The 18,635-nt window shown below is 36.7% G+C and overlaps 1 protein-coding gene across 7 annotated transcripts in view; it reads right to left on the bottom strand.

Annotated features, from left to right (window-relative positions):
- DISP1 (dispatched RND transporter family member 1) overlaps positions 1-18,635 on the bottom strand; it is a 273,352-nt gene that overhangs the window by 105,136 nt on the left and 149,581 nt on the right. Inside the window, exon 1 of one of the 7 annotated variants that reach the window (XM_037823306.1) lies at positions 16,679-16,792. The exons of 5 other annotated variants lie outside the window; for them this stretch is intronic. The gene's annotated coding sequence lies outside the window, so the exon portion shown is untranslated. Of the gene's footprint in view, positions 1-12,626; positions 13,448-16,678; positions 16,793-18,635 lie in introns of those variants that run through there. One more of the 7 variants, XM_037823296.1, reaches the window with a different exon arrangement.

The following is an 18,635-nucleotide window of genomic DNA, read 5'->3' on the forward strand; positions in this document are numbered from 1 at the left end:
CCTGTGGTAGAGGGCTCAACCCATCAAACCACCAGTCCCCTATGTCTGTGGTCATATTAGCAACCACGGAGGTGGGGTAGGCGAATACCCCTGCATTCTCCACAGGCTCCTCAAGGGGGCACTACATCTTTTTTTTTCCTTGTTTTTCTTTTTTTTTCTGTAACTTTCCCTTCTTTTTTAAATCAACTATATGAAAAAACAGTTAAAAAGAAAACAAACATACAATAAAAGAACATTTCAAAGAGACCATAACAAGGGAGTAAGAAAAAGACAACTAACCTAAGATAACTGCTTAACTTCCAACATGTTCCTACTTTACCCCAAGAAAGTTACCTAATATAGCAACATTTCTGTGAACTTGCTCCTACTATATCCATCAGAAATTAACAGACCATAGTCATTACTGGGCATCCCCAGAACGTTAAATAGCTTATCTGTTCTTCTTGGATTATTGTTCCCCCTTCCTTAATTGCTCTCTATTGCTAGTTCCCCTACATTCTGCATTATAAGCCATTTGTTTTACATTTTTCAAAGTTCACATTAGTGGTAGCATATAATATTTCTCTTTTTGTGCCTGGCTTATTTCGCTCAGCATTATGTCTTCAAGGTTCATCCATGTTGTCATAAGTTTCACGACATCGTTCCTTCTTACTGCCGCGTAGTATTCCATTGTGTGTATATACCACATTTTATTTATCCACTCATCTGTTGAAGGACATTTGGGTTGTTTCCATCTCTTGGCAATTGTGAATAATGCTGCTATGAACATTGGCGTGCAGATATCTGTTCGTGTCACTGCTTTCCGATCTTCCGGGTATATACCGAGAAGTGCAATCGCTGGATCGAATGGTAACTCTATATCTAGTTTTCTAAGGAACTGCCAGACTGACTTCCAGAGTGGCTGAACCATTATACAGTCCCACCAACAGTGAATAAGAGTTCCAATTTCTCCACATCCCCTCCAGCATTTGTAGTTTCCTGTTTGTTTAATGGCAGCCATTCTTACCGGTGTTAGATGGTATCTCATTGTGGTCTTAATTTGCATCTCTCTAATAGCTAGTGAAGCTGAACATTTTTTCATGTGTTTCTTGGCCATTTGTATTTCCTCTTCAGACAACTGTCTTTTCATATCTTTTGCCCATTTTATAATTGGGCCGTCTGTACCATTGTCATTGAGTTGTAGGATTTCTTTATATATGCAAGATATCAGTCTTTTGTCAGATACATGGTTTCCAAACATTTTTTCCCATTGAGTTGGCTGCCTCTTTACCTTTTTGAGAAATTCCTTTGAGGTGCAGAAACTTCTAAGCTTGAGGAGTTCCCATTTATCTATTTTCTCTTTTGTTGCTTGTGCTTTGGGTGTAAAGTCTAGGAAGTGGCCGCCTAATACAAGGTCTTGAAGATGTTTTCCTACATTATCTTCTAGGAGTTTTATGGTATTTTCTTTTATATTGAGATCTTTGGTCCATTTTGAGTTAATTTTTGTGTAGGGGGTGAGGTAGGGGTCCTCTTTCATTCTTTTGGATATGGATATCCAACTCTCCCAGCCCCATTTGTTGAAAAGACCATTATGACTCAGTTCAGTGACTTTGGGGGCCTTATCAAAGATCAGTCGGCCATAGATTTGAGGGTCTATCTCCGAATTCTCAATTCGATTCCATTGATCTATATGTCTATCTTTGTGCCAGTACCATGCTGTTTTGGCAACTGTGGCTTTATAATAAGCTTCAAAGTCAGGGAGTGTAAGTCCTCCCACTTCATTTTTCTTTTTTAGAGTGTCTTTAGCAATTCGAGGCATCTTCCCTTTCCAAATAAATTTGATAACTAGCTTTTCCAAGTCTGCAAAGTAGGTTGTTGGAATTTTGATTGGGATTGCATTGAATCTGTAGATGAGTTTGGGTAGAATTGACATCTTAATGACATTTAGTCTTCCTATCCATGAACATGGAATATTTTTCCATCTTTTAAGGTCCCCTTCTATTTCTTTTAGTAGAGTTATGTAGTTTTCTTTGTATAGGTCTTTTACATCTTTGGTTAAGTTTATTCCTAGGTACTTGATTTTTTTAGTTGCTATTGAAAATGGTATCTTTTTCTTGAGTGTTTCTTCGGTTTGTTCATTTCTAGCATATAGAAACATTACTGACTTATGTGCATTAACCTTGTATCCCGCTACTTGGCTAAATTTGTTTATTAGCTCTACTAGCTGTATCGTCGATTTCTCAGAGTTTTCTAGATATAAGATCATATCATCTGCAAACAATGACAGTTTTACTTCTTCTTTTCCAATTTGGATGCCTTTTATTTCTTTGTCTTGCCGGATTGCCCTGGCTAGCACTTCCAGCACAATGTTGAATAACAGTGGTGACAGCGGGCATCCTTGTCTTGTTCCTGATCTTAGAGGGAAGGCTTTCAGTCTCTCACCATTGAGTACTATGCTGGCTGTGGGTTTTTCATATATGCTCTTTATCATGTTGAGGAAGTTTCCTTCCATTCCTACCTTTTGAAGTGTTTTTATCAAAAAGGGATGTTGGATTTTGTCAAATGCTTTTTCAGCATCTATTGAGATGATCAATTGATTTTTCCCTTTTGACTTGTTAATGTGTTGTAATACATTGATTGATTTTCTTATGTTGAACCATCCTTGCATGCCTGGAATAAACCCCACTTGGTCATGGTGTATGATTTTTTTAATGTGTCTTTGGATTCGATTTGCAAGTATTTTGTTGAGGATTTTTGCATCTATATTCATTAGGGAGATTGGCCGGTAGTTTTCCTTTTTTGTAGCATCTTTGCCTGGTTTTGGTATTAGATTGATGTTAGCTTCATAAAATGAGTTAGGTAGTGTTCCATTTTCTTCAATGTTTTGAAAGTTTGAGTAAGATTGGTGTCAGTTCTTTCTGGAAAGTTTGGTAGAATTCCCCTGTGAAGCCATCTGGCCCTGGGCATTTATTTGTGGGAAGATTTTTGATGACTGATTGGATCTCTTTGCTTGTGATGGGTTGGTTGAGGTCTTCTATTTCTTCTCTGGTCAGTCTAGGTTGTTCATATGTTTCCAGGAAATTGTCCATTCCGTCTACATTATCCAGTTTGTTGCCATACAGTTGTTCATATTATCCTCTTATAATTTTTTTAATTTCTTCAGGATCTGCAGTTATGTCACCTTTTTCATTCATTATTTTGTTGATATGGGTCTTCTCTCTTTTTGATTTTGTCAGTCTAGCTAGGGGCTTGTCAATCTTGTTGATCTTCTCAAAGAACCAACTTTTGGTGATATTTATCCTCTCTATTGTTTTTTTGTTCTCTATGTCATTTATTTCTGCTTTAATCCTTGTTATTTCTTTTCTTGTACTTGGTTTAGGATTGGTTTGCTGTTCTTTTTCTAGCTTCTTCAGTTGATCCATTAGTTCTTTGATTTTGGCTCTTTCTTCCTTTTTAATATATGCGTTTAGTGCTATAAATTTCCCCCTTAGCACTGCTTTTGCTGCATCCCATAGGTTTTGGTATGTTGTGTTCTCATTTTCATTCGTCTCTATATATTTAGCAATTTCTCTTGCTATTTCTTCTTTAACCCACTGATTGTTTAGGAGTGTGTTGTTTAACCTCCAGGTATTTGTGAATTTTCTAAGTCTCTGATGGTTATTGACTTCTAATTGTATTCCATTGTGGTCAGAGAATGTGCTTTGAATAATTTCAATCTTTTTAAATTTATTGAGGCTTGTTTTATGTCCCAGCATATGATCTATTCTGGAGAAAGTTCCATGAGCACTAGAAAAGTATGTGTATCCTGGTGATTTGGGATGTAATGTCCTGTATATGTCTGTTAAATCTAATTCATTTATCAGATTGTTTAGGTTTTCAATTTCCTTATTGGTCTTCTGTCTGGTTGATCTATCTATAGGAGAGAGTGATGTCTTGAAGTCCCTCACAATTATTGTGGAAACATCAATTGCTTCCTTTAGTTTTGCCAGTGTTTCTCTCATGTATTTTGTGGCACCTTGATTGGGTGCATAGACATTTACGATTGTTATTTCTTCTTGCTGAATTGCCCCTTTTATTAGTATGTAGTGGCCTTCTTTGTCTCTCAAAACATCCCTGCATTTGAAGTCTATTTTATCTGAGATTAATATTGCTACACCTGCTTTCTTTTGGCTGCAGCTTGCATGAAATATTTTTTTCCATCCTTTCACTTTCAGTTTCTTTGTGTCCCTGTGTCTAAGATGAGTCTCTTGTATGCAACATATTGATGGTTCATTTTTTTTGATCCATTCTGCGAATCTATATCTTTTAATTGGGGAGTTTAATCCATTTACATTCAACGTTATAACCGTGAAGGCATTTCTTGAATCAGCCATCTTATCCTTTGGTTTATGTTTGTCATATTTTTCCCCTCTGTCTATTAATATCCTTTATTGTATCCATACCGAATCTCTTTCGTACTGAACCTTTCTCCAAGTCTCTCTGTCCTTTCTTTGTTTCTCTGTCTGTAGGGCTCCCTTTAGTATCTCCAGTAGGGCAGCTCTCTTGTTAGCAAATTCTCTCAGCATTTGCTTGTCTGTGAAAAATTTAAGCTCTCCCTCAAATTTGAAGGAGAGCTTTGCTGGATAAAGTATTCTTGGCTGGAAATTTTTCTCACTCAGCATTTTAAATATATCGTGCCACTGCCTTCTTGCCTCCATGGTGGCTGCTGAGTAGTCACTACTTAGTCTTATGCTGTTTCCTTTGTATGTGGTGAATTGCTTTTCTCTTGCTGCTTTCAGAACTTGCTCCTTCTCTTCTGTGTTTGACAGTGTGATCAGTATATGTCTCGGAGTGGGTTTATTTGGATTTATTCTATTTGGGGTTCGCTGAGCATTTATGATTTGTGTATTTATGTTGTTTAGAAGATTTGGGAAGTTTTCCCCAACAATTTCTTTGAATACTCTTCCTAGACCTTTACCCTTTTCTTCCCTTTCTGGGACACCAATGAGTCTTATATTTGGATGTTTCATATTATCTATCATATCCCTGAGGTCCATTTTGATTTTTTCAATTTTTTCCCCATTCTTTCTTTTATGCTTTCATTTTCCATTCTGTCATCTTCCAGGTCACTGATTCGTTGTTCAACTTCCTCTAGTCTTGTACTATGAGTGTCCAGAATCTTTTTAATTTGGTCAACAGTTTCTTTAATTTCCATAAGATCATCCATTTTTTTATTTAGTCTTGCAGTGTCTTCTTTATGCTCTTCTAGGGTCTTCTTGATTTCCTTTGTCTCCCGTACTATGGTCTCATTGTTCATCTTTAGTTCTTTGAGTAGCTGCTCTAGGTGCTGTGTCTCTTCTGATCTTTTGATTTGGGTGCTTGGGCTTGGGTTATCCATATCGTCTGGTTTTTTCATATGCTTTATAATTTTCTGTTGTTTTTGGCCTCGTGGCATTTGCTGAACTTGATAGGGTTCTTTTAGGATTTCTAGACCTATTGAAGTCCTTATCTCTAATTTATCAGATCTACAGCTTCGTGGAGTACACTTTCTCTAACTAACCAGCAGGTGGCATCCACGAGCCACCTGTTCTCCACAAGCCAGTTCTCCCCTGCTTAGCCTTTTTGGTGAGTGGGGGAGTGAGTCTTGTGGGGTCCAATTGGTGTACCAAGCTTGCGTGTGTAGTTGGTGTTGCCTGCCCTGTGTATGGGGCGTGTTTCTGGGCAGTCAGGGAGTGGGGGGGTGGCTCTAACAATCAAATCTCCCTAGTGATCCTAGAGTTTTAAAGCTGCTGCAATAGTCTAATCCTTAAGTTCAGTCCTGACACAGTTTGTCTCTGCCACTGACCCACAAGTCCTTGGTATTGGCGTATGGCTCCAGAGACTTGCAAGTGGGGCCCTCTTCCAGGCCATGCACCCCTGGTCCTCTGTTGAGGGATGACTGTGCTATGTCACAGGTGAGTGCCGTCCCCCCAGGGCAGTTCTGGGCTGCTGGGCTGTGTAGGGAGGCTCCCAGTCTGCTGAAATGATGGCTGAATTGGGCTCTGTTAATTCACACTGCTCTACCTTCCCAACTCTGGGACAATCAGCTGAGGTTGCAGGGAAGGCTAATGTCCACGCCCAGTTTTGTGGTGTGTGCCTGTTATTTGAAGCACTTCCGTCACACTGGGTTGTCTGGGGCAGTTCTGGGCTATGGGGCTGGCGATGGGCAGGAGTGTTTCCTGTCCACCAGGATGATGGCTGTGAGCGGACACCCCCCTTTTCTTGGGAAGTTGTGGTGTTTAGTGAATTTTCTCAGCCACTGGATTATTGCCTTTTGTCTCAGAGCTCTCCTAGTTCTGCTCTTGACTTGACCTGCCCAAATTGCAAGTTTTTGAAGCTTTCTGTATTGGGCTTCTTAGAGTAATTGTTTTAGAAAAAGAAAAAAGGATTAAAAAAAAAAAAAAAAAAAAAAAAGGGCCCTCCTCAGCGATCTAATGGGTTATTGAAATGCTAATAGACAAAGCAACCAGGGCCATTAAGGAAAGGTCCACAGGGCAGAGAGATCAGCTTTTCTTCGGGATTTGCATATGCGCCTCAGGGCCCTTCCCCTTTCTATGTTCACCAGAACTCCAAAAATCCTCTGCTTTTGTTTTGGAGTTTTTCGTGTTTTTTTTTTTTTTTTCTCTATGCCTGTCTCCTCTCTGCTGGGCTGGCTGCTCTCAGATTCTCTGGTGTCTGGTCTCAGTCTATCTATGGTTGGAGTTTGGATCAGTAGAATGAGATTCCGATAAGGGCTGCCACTGCAGTTCTCCCTTCTCCTTCCCGGAGCTGACAGCCCCTCCTCCCACGGGACTGAGCCTGGCAGGGAGGAGCGCGGGTCCCCTGGCCGCAAAAACTTACAGATTTCGCTGATCTCAGCAGTTCCACGTTTTCATGAGTGTTGTATGAAGTATGCCCAAAGTCAGATTGCTCTGTGGTGTCCAGTCCACGCAGTTCCTGGCTTTCTACCTACTTTCCTGGAGGAGTAACTAAAACATACAGCTCACCAGTCTGCCATCTTGCCCCGCCTCTCCTCAAGTTCAACTTTTATAGCACCACTAGGGGCTACTGATATAAAATTCTGTCTGAAGGCCCACATGAAGAATAGCCTCTGCATTCAATATTTCCCAAGATAGTTTTAAAAGGCACAGTTCAGCATTCAAGAAAGTCAGATTCATATTACACTGAATTACAAAGAGGTGCTATCCATTAATATATCATATTATACAAACCTGAAAAAATAAGGCAGTGGATTTATCCTTGTTGTCATATAGTAGGTGAACTATTTCAAAATAATGTAATTTTGACCTTACAGTAAAGTTTCTATCTTAAGTCAAAGAATCAAGTACTTTTAAAGACCAAAAAAGGATGGATAGTTTTATATAAAGAAATATAATCTCCTCCGCCTCTGAGACAAATTAAATTTTCTTATTTTTCTTTGAGTTCATGAACTTTCTACCATGAAACTCTCTCTTAATATGAACACATAAATATCTTTATTTAATCACCTATAAGCTTTTTATACATTGCAAAGAACTACACGAAGATAAGGTAATATTGGTATTCTCCTTAAGCAAAAGCTGCAATAAATTGGATGCCATTTTCCCAAAGAATTGACATTATAAATTTAAGGATTTATACAACTGAACAAACGTCTGATAAGCATCTGCTAGTGTTAGTATGCTTTCCACCACACCATGTAAAAGCAAACTGACTCAGTTCTAAGGAAATCTGAAAGTGAAGTACTACCATTTTTTTACAATGAAAACTTAGTTTTCCTATTAAATTTACCTTATCAAGTAGGTAGTTACAACTTATGATAATACACACCACCTCTGAGAAGGAAATATACTGAATAATTTTATAGAGCCTCTTTTAATATTGTTATATACATAGGCATCAATGAACTGTACATTTTATGTTTCATTTTCACAGAAAAACCGTTCATGGTATTTACAAACAGCATAATGATGCAGAAATAAAATAAAAACTGTCAGATAAAGTCTCCCCCCCCACCCCCCAATTTACCACAAAAACATTTAAAAGTAAAATACCCTTAGAAAGATATTACAGTGTATGTGCTATAGCAAATCTGAAAAACCTGAATTTGGAAAAGATGTTACCCCTGGAAATGATCTAAATTGTTAAAGTAGAGATCTATGCCTGTGGGGGTAAGTGATAGGAATTTCAGACTTGTAGAAACATTAATCACATTTTTCTCCTTTAGTTTTATGTCCAATGTACCTCTGGTAACAGATCTATGTGGGAAGAGAAACACAGGTATAAAATGATGTTTACCTTTATAATCTGGGATAAATGATAGTCAATCACATCCTTTTCTCAGTAGAAACACGTCTTCCTAAAGAAGGATGCTAGCATTGCACTGCAATTATTAAAGCAATTTTCAGAGATTTCTTTTCCAAGTTCATCCACAAAAATCACCATTCCACACAATGTTCACTACTTCTTCCACACTCATGTTATAAGTGTTGTATAAATAAGCATCAATGCCCTGACAAAAAAAGGAATAGAGACAGAGAAGAGGTTTCTTCTATCTTTGAGGTCCTTCTTCAGATATGTTTAGATTTCATTGAGCTGGACTAATTTCTTTTCTACCCTAAGACTAGAGACTTATGCCAATTACTATAGTAAGAATATATAAAAGAAAGCTGGAGAAGCTCTCTACAATCAGAAATGCCAAACAATGATGATTTAAAGAATGTCAGAAAGTCCTCCAATACGTAGGTATCTAATCCAAGAGTCAGACAAGACATTTATCTAGACTTTGCTACAAGTCTTGAAAAGAAGCAATAAATACAATAAATACAAAATTACAAGTCTATTACAGTAATCCCAACCTTGGCTGCACATTAGAATCACTTTGGTAATGCAAAAACAAAAAAAAATTACAGATGCAGGGCCCTGTCCCAGGGGTTCTGATTTACATCATATTGTGATGGAGCGTGGGCATTAGCATGTTTTTAAAACCTCCTCATATAATTCTACAGTGCAACTTTGTTTGAGAAACACTATTTACACTTTATATAATTAATGCTGATCGATTCATAAGATTAAGCAATTGCCACTCAAATTATTCAACAATCAGAAAATAATGCTTGAAATGCAGAATGTGCTATATATTAAAACTTATTTGGATCTGGTACTCCATGTAAGATGTACTCTGGTATTTGGAATATCTTCATTTCTTTTTTTTTGGTAACAATGAAAAGATGTTTCATCTACAGTCCTTTTAAAGTTGGAAGAGTGGGGACAAGGATGCAGCACCGAGAAAGTGTTAATAACATAGTTCAAGAGACACAGCAGTGCAGACTTCATGTGGAGTGTGGAGTGATGTAGTGGAAATATGAAAGAAGTTGTCACAAAGCCTCAATTACTTATGGATCTTTTGAAGAAAGTTTAGGAAATAGCTAATTTGACTTTGAGTTTATTTTACCCTTGTTGAAAAGTATATTCCCAACCTCTGGCCAACCTCCAGCATGAAGTCCCAAGCCCCTTTAATAAAAGAGCACGTTTCCTAAAGTTTCATGCCAAGAAAAAAAATTTTTTGAATGCATTTTAAGCATCTTCAACTTCCCAATTCTAGGGTCAGACAGTCTCCAGACACCAGGCCTGCTATCTAGCCTTACAGCATTGCCAAATAAGAATTATTTGGTTAATAAACAGGACCCTCGAGATGTGGCAGGTCTATCTTTAGGCCCTAAGATTTCATCTGAAACTATTTTGCTTCAAAATTGCAAACCAGGTAATTTTTCAATTGAGTAATCTACCTGTATCACTATAGCTCTTCCCCAGGAGAAACAGTTATCATATTACTGAGCTTAAGTAATGTTGTTGAGCAGATCACAAGTATGTCTATGGACACAATGGGTACTTAATACTTCACCCATCTCAAAAACTCAACGATTAGCAGCTCAAAGGAAAGGAATCACTGAGACTAAATCGAGCTAAGAAAATTCTACTCCCCCATATTGTGAGGCAATAAAAAGAATGTGAGAGAATTCTGAAAATGTGTTCCATGAAAGTCCAAAACTGACACCAATCACCAGCAAGTTCTTAAAAATTGTTTGATTTAGATGGGAGTCTGTTGTTTTTTAATACTACACTTTAGAATTATCTAAACTTTTCCTACAAATGCTAAGTATCTGATATGAGTCCCCCTCACTCCCTGCTGTTTTGTGAAGTTCTGCCAAGTAGCAAATCAAATTTCCTAGAGCAGTTTCGCAAATGGGTTCTTCCCTGCAGAGCCCAGCAAATAATGTCTTAAGGGTATCCTTTCCTTTAGTCTATTGAGCAACTTGGGCAACATCTCTCAGGGTATTAATATTAAACACAAAGACATCCTTTTATTTAAAGGGCTGTGAGATTTACCTTAAGCTTGGAAAAACAAAAATATCAAATTTGTAAAGATTTTCTTTACTTACTTGAATTGGATCAGTAAATTAAATCTTAGTAAGGGCTTGGGTACAACTTTCATAAATCTACTCCTTACTCAAATTATTGTGAATTCTATTTGCTTTTTTGCATATAATAGATGAACTGAAACTATTTTACTGTTGACATGGATTCTTGTTTGTTCATAAAGATAACTGAATCATATTTTTCAGTTAAAAAGGTGCATGTCCTTAGTCAGCAAGCACACAATAAGCACCTAATGTGTTCCTTGTGAGTAGTTTTCTTGGAATCTAAATATGTGAGGCTGTTTAACAGTGATTAAGATGATAAAAAGAGCAGAAATTAAGACAGAGAATATAAAGAACCACCCTCTTCCACTTTCACAAGTGTTGCTTCTCTAACTTACTTCAGTTGTTTTGTTTTATATTTTTCCAAAAAGGCCAATAGCCTAAGCAGTTAACTTATCTTGATCCTAAACATCACAGTTTTGTTTCCTGCATTAGGATGTAATCAGGGATTGCAATTTTTTAAAATAGGTAATGTTCATATAGTCTGTATGTCAAACCTGTGTATCACCCACACTGGGTTGTGAAAGCCTTACAGTGAAAATGCTCTGAGTGGAATCCAATCCAATCCCAGAAATTAAAGCAGTTAGACTGAAAGGAGAAGAACTGGGGAACAGCAAACACTGAAAAGCAAAGTTCCCAACAGTTGCCACAAAGGGTTGATTGGTTCAATGTAAATTTCAGAAATAATTAGGATTAGATTATCATGATGAATGGGTCAATTTTATAATACAGCTCATTTCCCAGAGCAAGGCAAGGTTAGCATGTATTTTCTACACTGCTTTATAGGTCATTCATTTCAGACACTTTAATATTACACTTTTTTTTTCATAATCAATGCAAATAGTGAATAGTCACTATTATAAAACTCAGGTTTAAAATGTAAGCCATATTGAGTATGGAAAATCTATTAAAATACTCTGACTTATTTTTATATTCTAAAACAGTTATGAATTAAAATGTACATCTAAGAAAATACTCTAAAGTGCAATATTTTGACAATGAAAGTATCTTAAGATAGTCTGTTAGAGGTACAAGGCAAAAATAGATGCAAAAAGACTATTTTAACATTTTAAAAAGCATTTAATGTCAACATACATTAAAACCATGGGAAGTAGTAAACCCACTGCCTACAAGTGAGGCACTCATTAGCTTAGAGCTTATTTATATAGTTTAGTGACTGCCCAGCCATCAAAGGGAACTGGAGTTTTCTTAATTATAAATAATATAATCTAAAATCATCCTCTTCTGGGTAAAAAGGACATGTTTTATTCTGTTTCTTTTACAGGAATACCTGTTTGTTAAAGAAATTTTTAGCAAATTGAAAAATATGCTCTACATTTCTAGCATTATCATTGAAGAAATCATTTATGGTCAATGATTTGAATGAAATACTTCTCAGTTTTTACTAAATTTTTATCTAATTAAATTTTTTTAATTCAGATTTTTACAACCAGATGTGAAGATATTCTACAAGTTTAACCAGTCTGAATTTTTTCTATCACTCGTATATAAATATTCTATTCTCATTTTTAACAAAAGTAAACATGGTAAATATATTCTGACTTCCACTCTAAACAGCAAATCCAGTTATAATGTAGTTACCATTGCTCCAATTAAAATGCACACAATGTATTTAATCAACTCAAACACAACTTGAGGGTGTGTACCAAGCTGTGTATTTGAAATGAACTTTGGTAGGAATGAAACTTGCTGTTAAAGTTCCCAAGTGGGTATCTTCACCAAACTTCTATCTTTATACGTTGGAAGATGCTTATAATTTAGTACTGTCTTACAATATTTAATTCACAAAAGTGATTAAAATAAATTCAACAATTCTACCTCTATTTCTCCACCAACTGGTAATGATAAAAGCACCTATTTTCAAAATTCCCTGAATTAAATCTTAAGTAGGTTTCCTTCCAACTCTGTAAATGAAATACATTTTCACAAAAAAAAAGCTGACTTGCCTGTATTTTTAGTGCTGGGCTATAATTCAAATAAACATCACAAGATTCTAATGCATTAAAATTCTGTTCAAAGTTTATATTGAAAAATTGTGAGCTGGTTTTTAAAATACAATCCTAGGTGCACAGAACAAAGCTCAATTTTTAAATAACTTCCACCAAAATAACAAATTCACACCTATAAAAGCAAGAGCAAATGCATTACCTTTATGTTGAGAGAAGGAACTTCCCTGCTCAGTGTAATCTGCAAATAGACTGCAGTAGCAACAGCAGTAACTGGCTGCAGTAACACAGCACAACAGAAAGCAACAAGCTGGCAGGAGCAGCTCTGCTCTGCAGAGTGGCAAGACCGACTGAATGACAAGCACATGCAGATTGCTTTGAATTAGGCATGTTAGGGGCTGGAACTTCCAGTGCTGGTTCTCCAATAGGACAGGAGAGTTTTTCTCCTACTTAACCCCTAGGGGCAAGGTCTTAATAATGGTAACAGCTGGCATACAGAGGGGCTTGATCTGAGCACAAGGTCAGCAAGCCAGGATATGAAGGTGACAAGTAATTTCTAGCCTTTCCTGCTTCTACAGGGAAACTGCACGAAGGACTGTTTTTAGTTATAACCTCCTTTGATCTTTTGGATTTAAAGTTACTTAGTAGATTAAAGCCATGTTAGCTGATATTATTTGCTTGCTTAGACTAACTTTTAAGTGTTACAGATTCAGTTTTCTGACACGTAGTGCTACTACATTTAAACTAACACAAATAAACACCATTCTGTGTTTATTTCTAAGTTCCGGGGATTCTCATGTTCTTTCACAAATGGCTTTAGAGACCCTACTTTTTGGGCAGAAAGTTCACAGTTTTTAAAAGAAGCACTCTCCCTTTTAAAAGAGGAAAGTATTCAAAGCAGTAATAGTGTTTCTTTTCACTTTTCCTAAACAAAAACAGCAGTTTGTTAAATGAATTTGACACTGCTTTTTATAAAGTCATGGCCCTGATGATGCCGGTATTTAAAATTCCACAACCATAACATAAAACCTTGTAAATACCTGCAAACAAGTGCTTTAAATTTACAAATGAAATCCCTTGGCAAATAAGTGATGATTTATTGAAACCATGAAATCTAACTCTTCATGACTTCTACAATGAAAATGTGTAAACAACTTTTAGCAGGCTTGAAGTGATTAATTAAATGAAGACAGTACTTTCAAAAAATAAAGGTAACATTGAAAGCATAGGCACCCAAAGAAAAAATAGATACGCTGGACTTCATCAAATCAAAAACATTTGTGCATCAAAGGACGTTACCAAAAACATGAAAAGATAACCCACAGAATGGGAGAAAATATTTATAAATCATATATCTAAGACTTTAGTACCTTAGTATCCAGAATATATATAAAACTCTTACAGCAACCAAAAAGACAAACCAATTAAAAAATGGGCCAAGGACCTGAATAGACATTTCTCTGAAGAAGATACACAAATGGCCAATAAGCACATGTGAAATGATGCTTAACATCATTAGTTACTATGGAAACACAAATCAAAAGCACAAGATACTACTTCAAATCCTCTTATCTGGCTATAAAAAAAAACATAAAATAATAAGTGTTGGTGAGGATGTGGAAAAACTGAAACCCTTCTACATTGATGGTGGCAATGTAAAATGCTGTGGTCACTGTGGAAGAGTTTGGTAGTACCTCAAAATTAAGTACAGAGTTACAATATGACCCAGCAATTCCACGCCTAGGTATATATACGCATGAGAACTGAAAACATGTTCATAGCAAAGCCTATACATGAAAGCTCATAGGAGCATCATTCATAATAGCCAAAAAGTGAAAACAATCCAAATGTCTTTCAACTGATGAATGGATAAACAAAATATGGTATTATCCACACAACCGAATGTTACTCAACCATTAAAAGAATGAAGTACTGATATTTCCTACAACATGGATGAACCGTGAAAGAAGTCAGACACAAAAGGCCACATAAGTAGGATTCCTCTCTATGAAATGTCCAGAATAGGCAAATCCATAGACAGAAAGTAGATTAGTGGTTGCCACATGAGGGTGGGAGAGAAGGGAATTAAGAATGACTAAAGGGTATGGGGTTTCTTCTAGGAGTGATGAAAATGTTCTAGAATTAGATAGTGGTGATGGTTGTACAACCTTCTGAATATACTAAAAACCACTGAACATATGCTAAAAAAAAAAAGCACTTTAAAATGCAGAATTTTATAATATGTGAGTTATATCTCAATTAAAAAATAACAAAGGTATAAAGTTCTAGCCATTAGACCAATGGTTCTCAAATTTGAGTGTGCATCAGAATTCCCCGGAAGGCTTGTTAAAACACAGGTTGATGAGCCTGGTCACCAGAGGTTCTGGTTCTGTAGGTCTAGGGTAAGGCATGAGAATTTGCTTCTCTAAGAAACCCCCAAGTAATGCTGCTGCTGCAGGTCTGGGACCCACATTTGGTGAAACACTATATTTAATAAAGACTATCATGAGCTCCTGGAGGATAAGAAAGATAACTTTGATCTCTGTATCTCTTACATTTATCTACAACAGAGCCAATTTTGTGGAGGAAAGAGTCAGAGGGAGGGAGGGAGAACAAAAAGAGAAGCATTTACTTTAGTAAATATATTAAAGGATTCAGTCCCTAAAATCTTAAGGTATGAGGTTTTCATGTCCTATGTATCTAAATGCTATAATTCTCTAAAATCCCCCAAATGTAAAGGAGTTAAAGAATAAAAAGGAAAATGGCAGTAATTTAATACTCCTTGATCATTTGAACACTGCTGTGGTTAGTTTATTAAAGCAGTTAATCTTACTTCATTGTGTTTGTTGTTACAAGAAACGCAAACAAAGTTTCAAGAATTGTTGATCCCATAAATTACTTCAAGAAATCCCATAAGGTGTCACAGAAACCAAAGACTTTGATCTCTCCAACTCATAAGCTTATAAATTCTTATTATACTTTTAGCAAAGTTACTGATTTATAGGACTAATCAATTTATTTTAAAAATTTGGATCCATGTTAAAATAGGCAATACAAGTACACTACTGATACTGTTACACTGAATATATTATGATCTTATAAATAATAAACAGGATTATTTCCAATCATTCCAGTTTGTTTCTCAATATATCACTTTGAGTAAAAAGGAAAGTGCTAGTGATCTTACAAAGTTCTAATGTTCTCTGAAAACAATGTCCTCTTTCTTTCTTAGATCACATTGTTTGGGTATCTTTCTTCATTATTAGGAAGACAGAAGGATACGCAGGAGGAACAGCAAGACAAGGGCTGTAAGGACAGGACCATGCTTCGTATTTTTAAAAAGCTGAAAAATCAGCTGCTAATTAACAAACTCTTTCACACCTGGACTCAGTCCAAAATCTAATTCTAGATGTTGTTATATTTATTAAAATCTAGAAACCCCATCTAGTAATCTTTTTAAATGTAAATGTCAAAACAGTTATGAATGACCAAATTTTGGTCTAAGATGGACAGTAGAAATACTGCTTCAGCAAGCTTTTCTTTAGAATGGTCAATAGTTTAGTAATTTGGAAGTATAAGTTCAAAGAAAGTGACCACAGAAAACTTCTACAGGTAATATTCCACATTGTATTTTAATGATTTTTGAATACAAATTTTAGATATATACTGAGGACCTGAGCCCAGAATATTATAGCTGCTGAAGCTTAGCCCAGAACTGGGAATCAGTGGAGTGCACCTGCAGTCTTTCTCAGCTCTGCTACTCACTAGCTATTTAATCTTCAACTAGTCACTCAATCTAAAGGATATGGTCTTCTATCTACATAATCCAAGCACTGATGATCTCCAAGGTGCCAACTGGCTCGGAATTCAATTTTTATGACTTTGGATACCACTGCAAATGGATAAAATAAATCCTAATTATAATATTCATATTTGAATTATTTAAAAAAAGACTATATATTCAAAGTTGAGTTAATATTTGGAGCAAAGGCAATATTAAAATAATTATGGGATGCAGAACTTCCTTCCCATGAATTTGGGTGCATCAGTCTCATATATTTCTCTCCCCTAACAACTTACATTTCTTTATCTTATGGCTTTCTTATCCCATTTCCTGTTGAAAACTCTACCTCCAAAACCTGCAATTCTTATAAATCAAAATTTTATGAACTTGCTTATCTTCCACGGTCTGATACTGAAAGAATCTGCTCCTCATGCTCATCATGACTCCAGCCTTTGCTGGGGGGTCCTTACCTTCCAGGTCGGTGTCCTTTCCAGTTTTTTCATGCTTTGTACTTCAGATCTTCTGGTCGGTAGCATGCATTTACCTCCCTAGCATTCCATTGTGCCTACCTTACAAAGGTCTCCCTAAACTTGCTCTCCTACCTTTTTTATTTCCCTCCTAATTTCAGGAATGCTACCGAAGAAAGCCTTCCAGACAAAGCAGTGGAGACAGACAACAAATGCATTTTCCCTGGAGGACTCTCAACGCTGCCGAGCATTCCCTACACTGCGTCCATCAGAGATTCTGCACTGAAAATCCCCACAGGGACTGCTGAAAATCTTTCCCATGCTCCCTACCCCAACCCTCCTGGCAAATAATGCTACCTGTGTAATGGAAAGGAAGGGAACTATTTGACTATGAGTACCTTCGAATACTATCACCTCTACTTCGAACTTTTTCTGGAACTCACCCATTACCTCTCACAATGTTCTGCCTTTTTCCTAAATTAACTGCTTATATACTATTTCCAGGAAGGGAGCGTGAGTATTTCAATTTAAATTAAGTGAAAGTGAAATTAAAAAGTTAGTGCCCCAGGTGGCACCAGCCTCATTTCAAACGCTCAACAGTCATGTGCCTAGTGGTTGTTGAAATGCACAGTGCAGGGTTTCCAGGATCACAAAGACTTTTGTCTAGATCTTTACTGCCGTGTTCCTTTATTCTGTCTCACTCTCCCACTACCTCCCCTTCTCTCTCTTCATCTTCATCTTCATCTTTCCCTCTTTGCCAGATCCTTCTCTATTCACTTACAAAATAGGGTACAACCTAAAATAAAAATCTTTCTCTTGTTCTACCATTCCTCAGGTTTCATCTTTTTGCTTTCCTTTCATTGCCAAACAATAATCAAACTTCATCCCCTCTCATCCTTTAATTTCTTATAATCTTACCCACCGTCTAATTCAATAGTTCCTTCAAAAATAAAAATCAATAGTCCTTTCTCAATAGTCATTTTCTTTACATTTCTTCATTTTCCAACCTTGCTGGCAAGAGCCTTCTCTCCTTACTCAGTTTCTCTACCTCTCTAACTTCTATTCCATTTTCCTGGTAGATCCTCTTAAGTCTCTTATTCTAAATTTTGGGCAATATCCAAGGCTTTGTTCTTTGTCCTTTCTGTTCTGTTTTCTGCCAACCTCATCACATCCAACTTCTTTTCCAAGTTCCATTTCTGTAGTTTCCACTGTCTAAGGACATTTCAATACTTATGTCTAGCCAGCAGCTCAAATGCAATAATCTAAAATATAAATCTTCATACATCTTCAAAAACTTCTTGATTTTCCTATTGCCATCCACTCTCTCTGTCATTCAAGTCCCAAATTTTCACTCAAATATTTAGTTATTGAATACCTGCTCTGTGCTGCATCCTAAGCTAGGGCAGGGAGTCATCTGTAACCTTTATACCACCAGCTACCCCTGTTCATTCATTACCAAGTCCTAGCCATTGTCACATAAACCCATCCTTAACTTTCCATTCACTCTGCCACTTTTAGTTAAACTACTCATTACTTTCCCTTGATCTACTGCAGTGGCCTAAAAGTTGTGTCCCTATCTATGATCTCCTACCTGTATAATCTAAGCAAAATAGAGCTTCCAGATTCATCACCCTAACAGATAGATTCTGATCAAATGGCTCCTCAGTCAGAAAACACTAATGGGCTCCCCCATGCCTACCAAGTAATGTTTAAACACCTTGGCAGGTGTGCAAGACCTTTCATTATCTGGGCCCTTTCCCTTCATACTCAGTTTTTTGCCAAACAGAATTTGCTTTACTCCAAAAAAGGCTGCACACACATCCTCAGTCCTCGTGTTATTCCTTCTACCCACGACGGCCTTTGTTCACATTTCCAATTGCCACAATGCCATCTTCTCTTTAAGATACACGCCAAATACTGTGCCTTCCATGAAGCCTTCCCTGATTACCTATGCCAGAAA

Source organism: Choloepus didactylus, chromosome 2 (genome assembly GCF_015220235.1).
Source record: "Choloepus didactylus isolate mChoDid1 chromosome 2, mChoDid1.pri, whole genome shotgun sequence".
Taxonomy (NCBI): domain Eukaryota; kingdom Metazoa; phylum Chordata; class Mammalia; order Pilosa; family Megalonychidae; genus Choloepus; species Choloepus didactylus.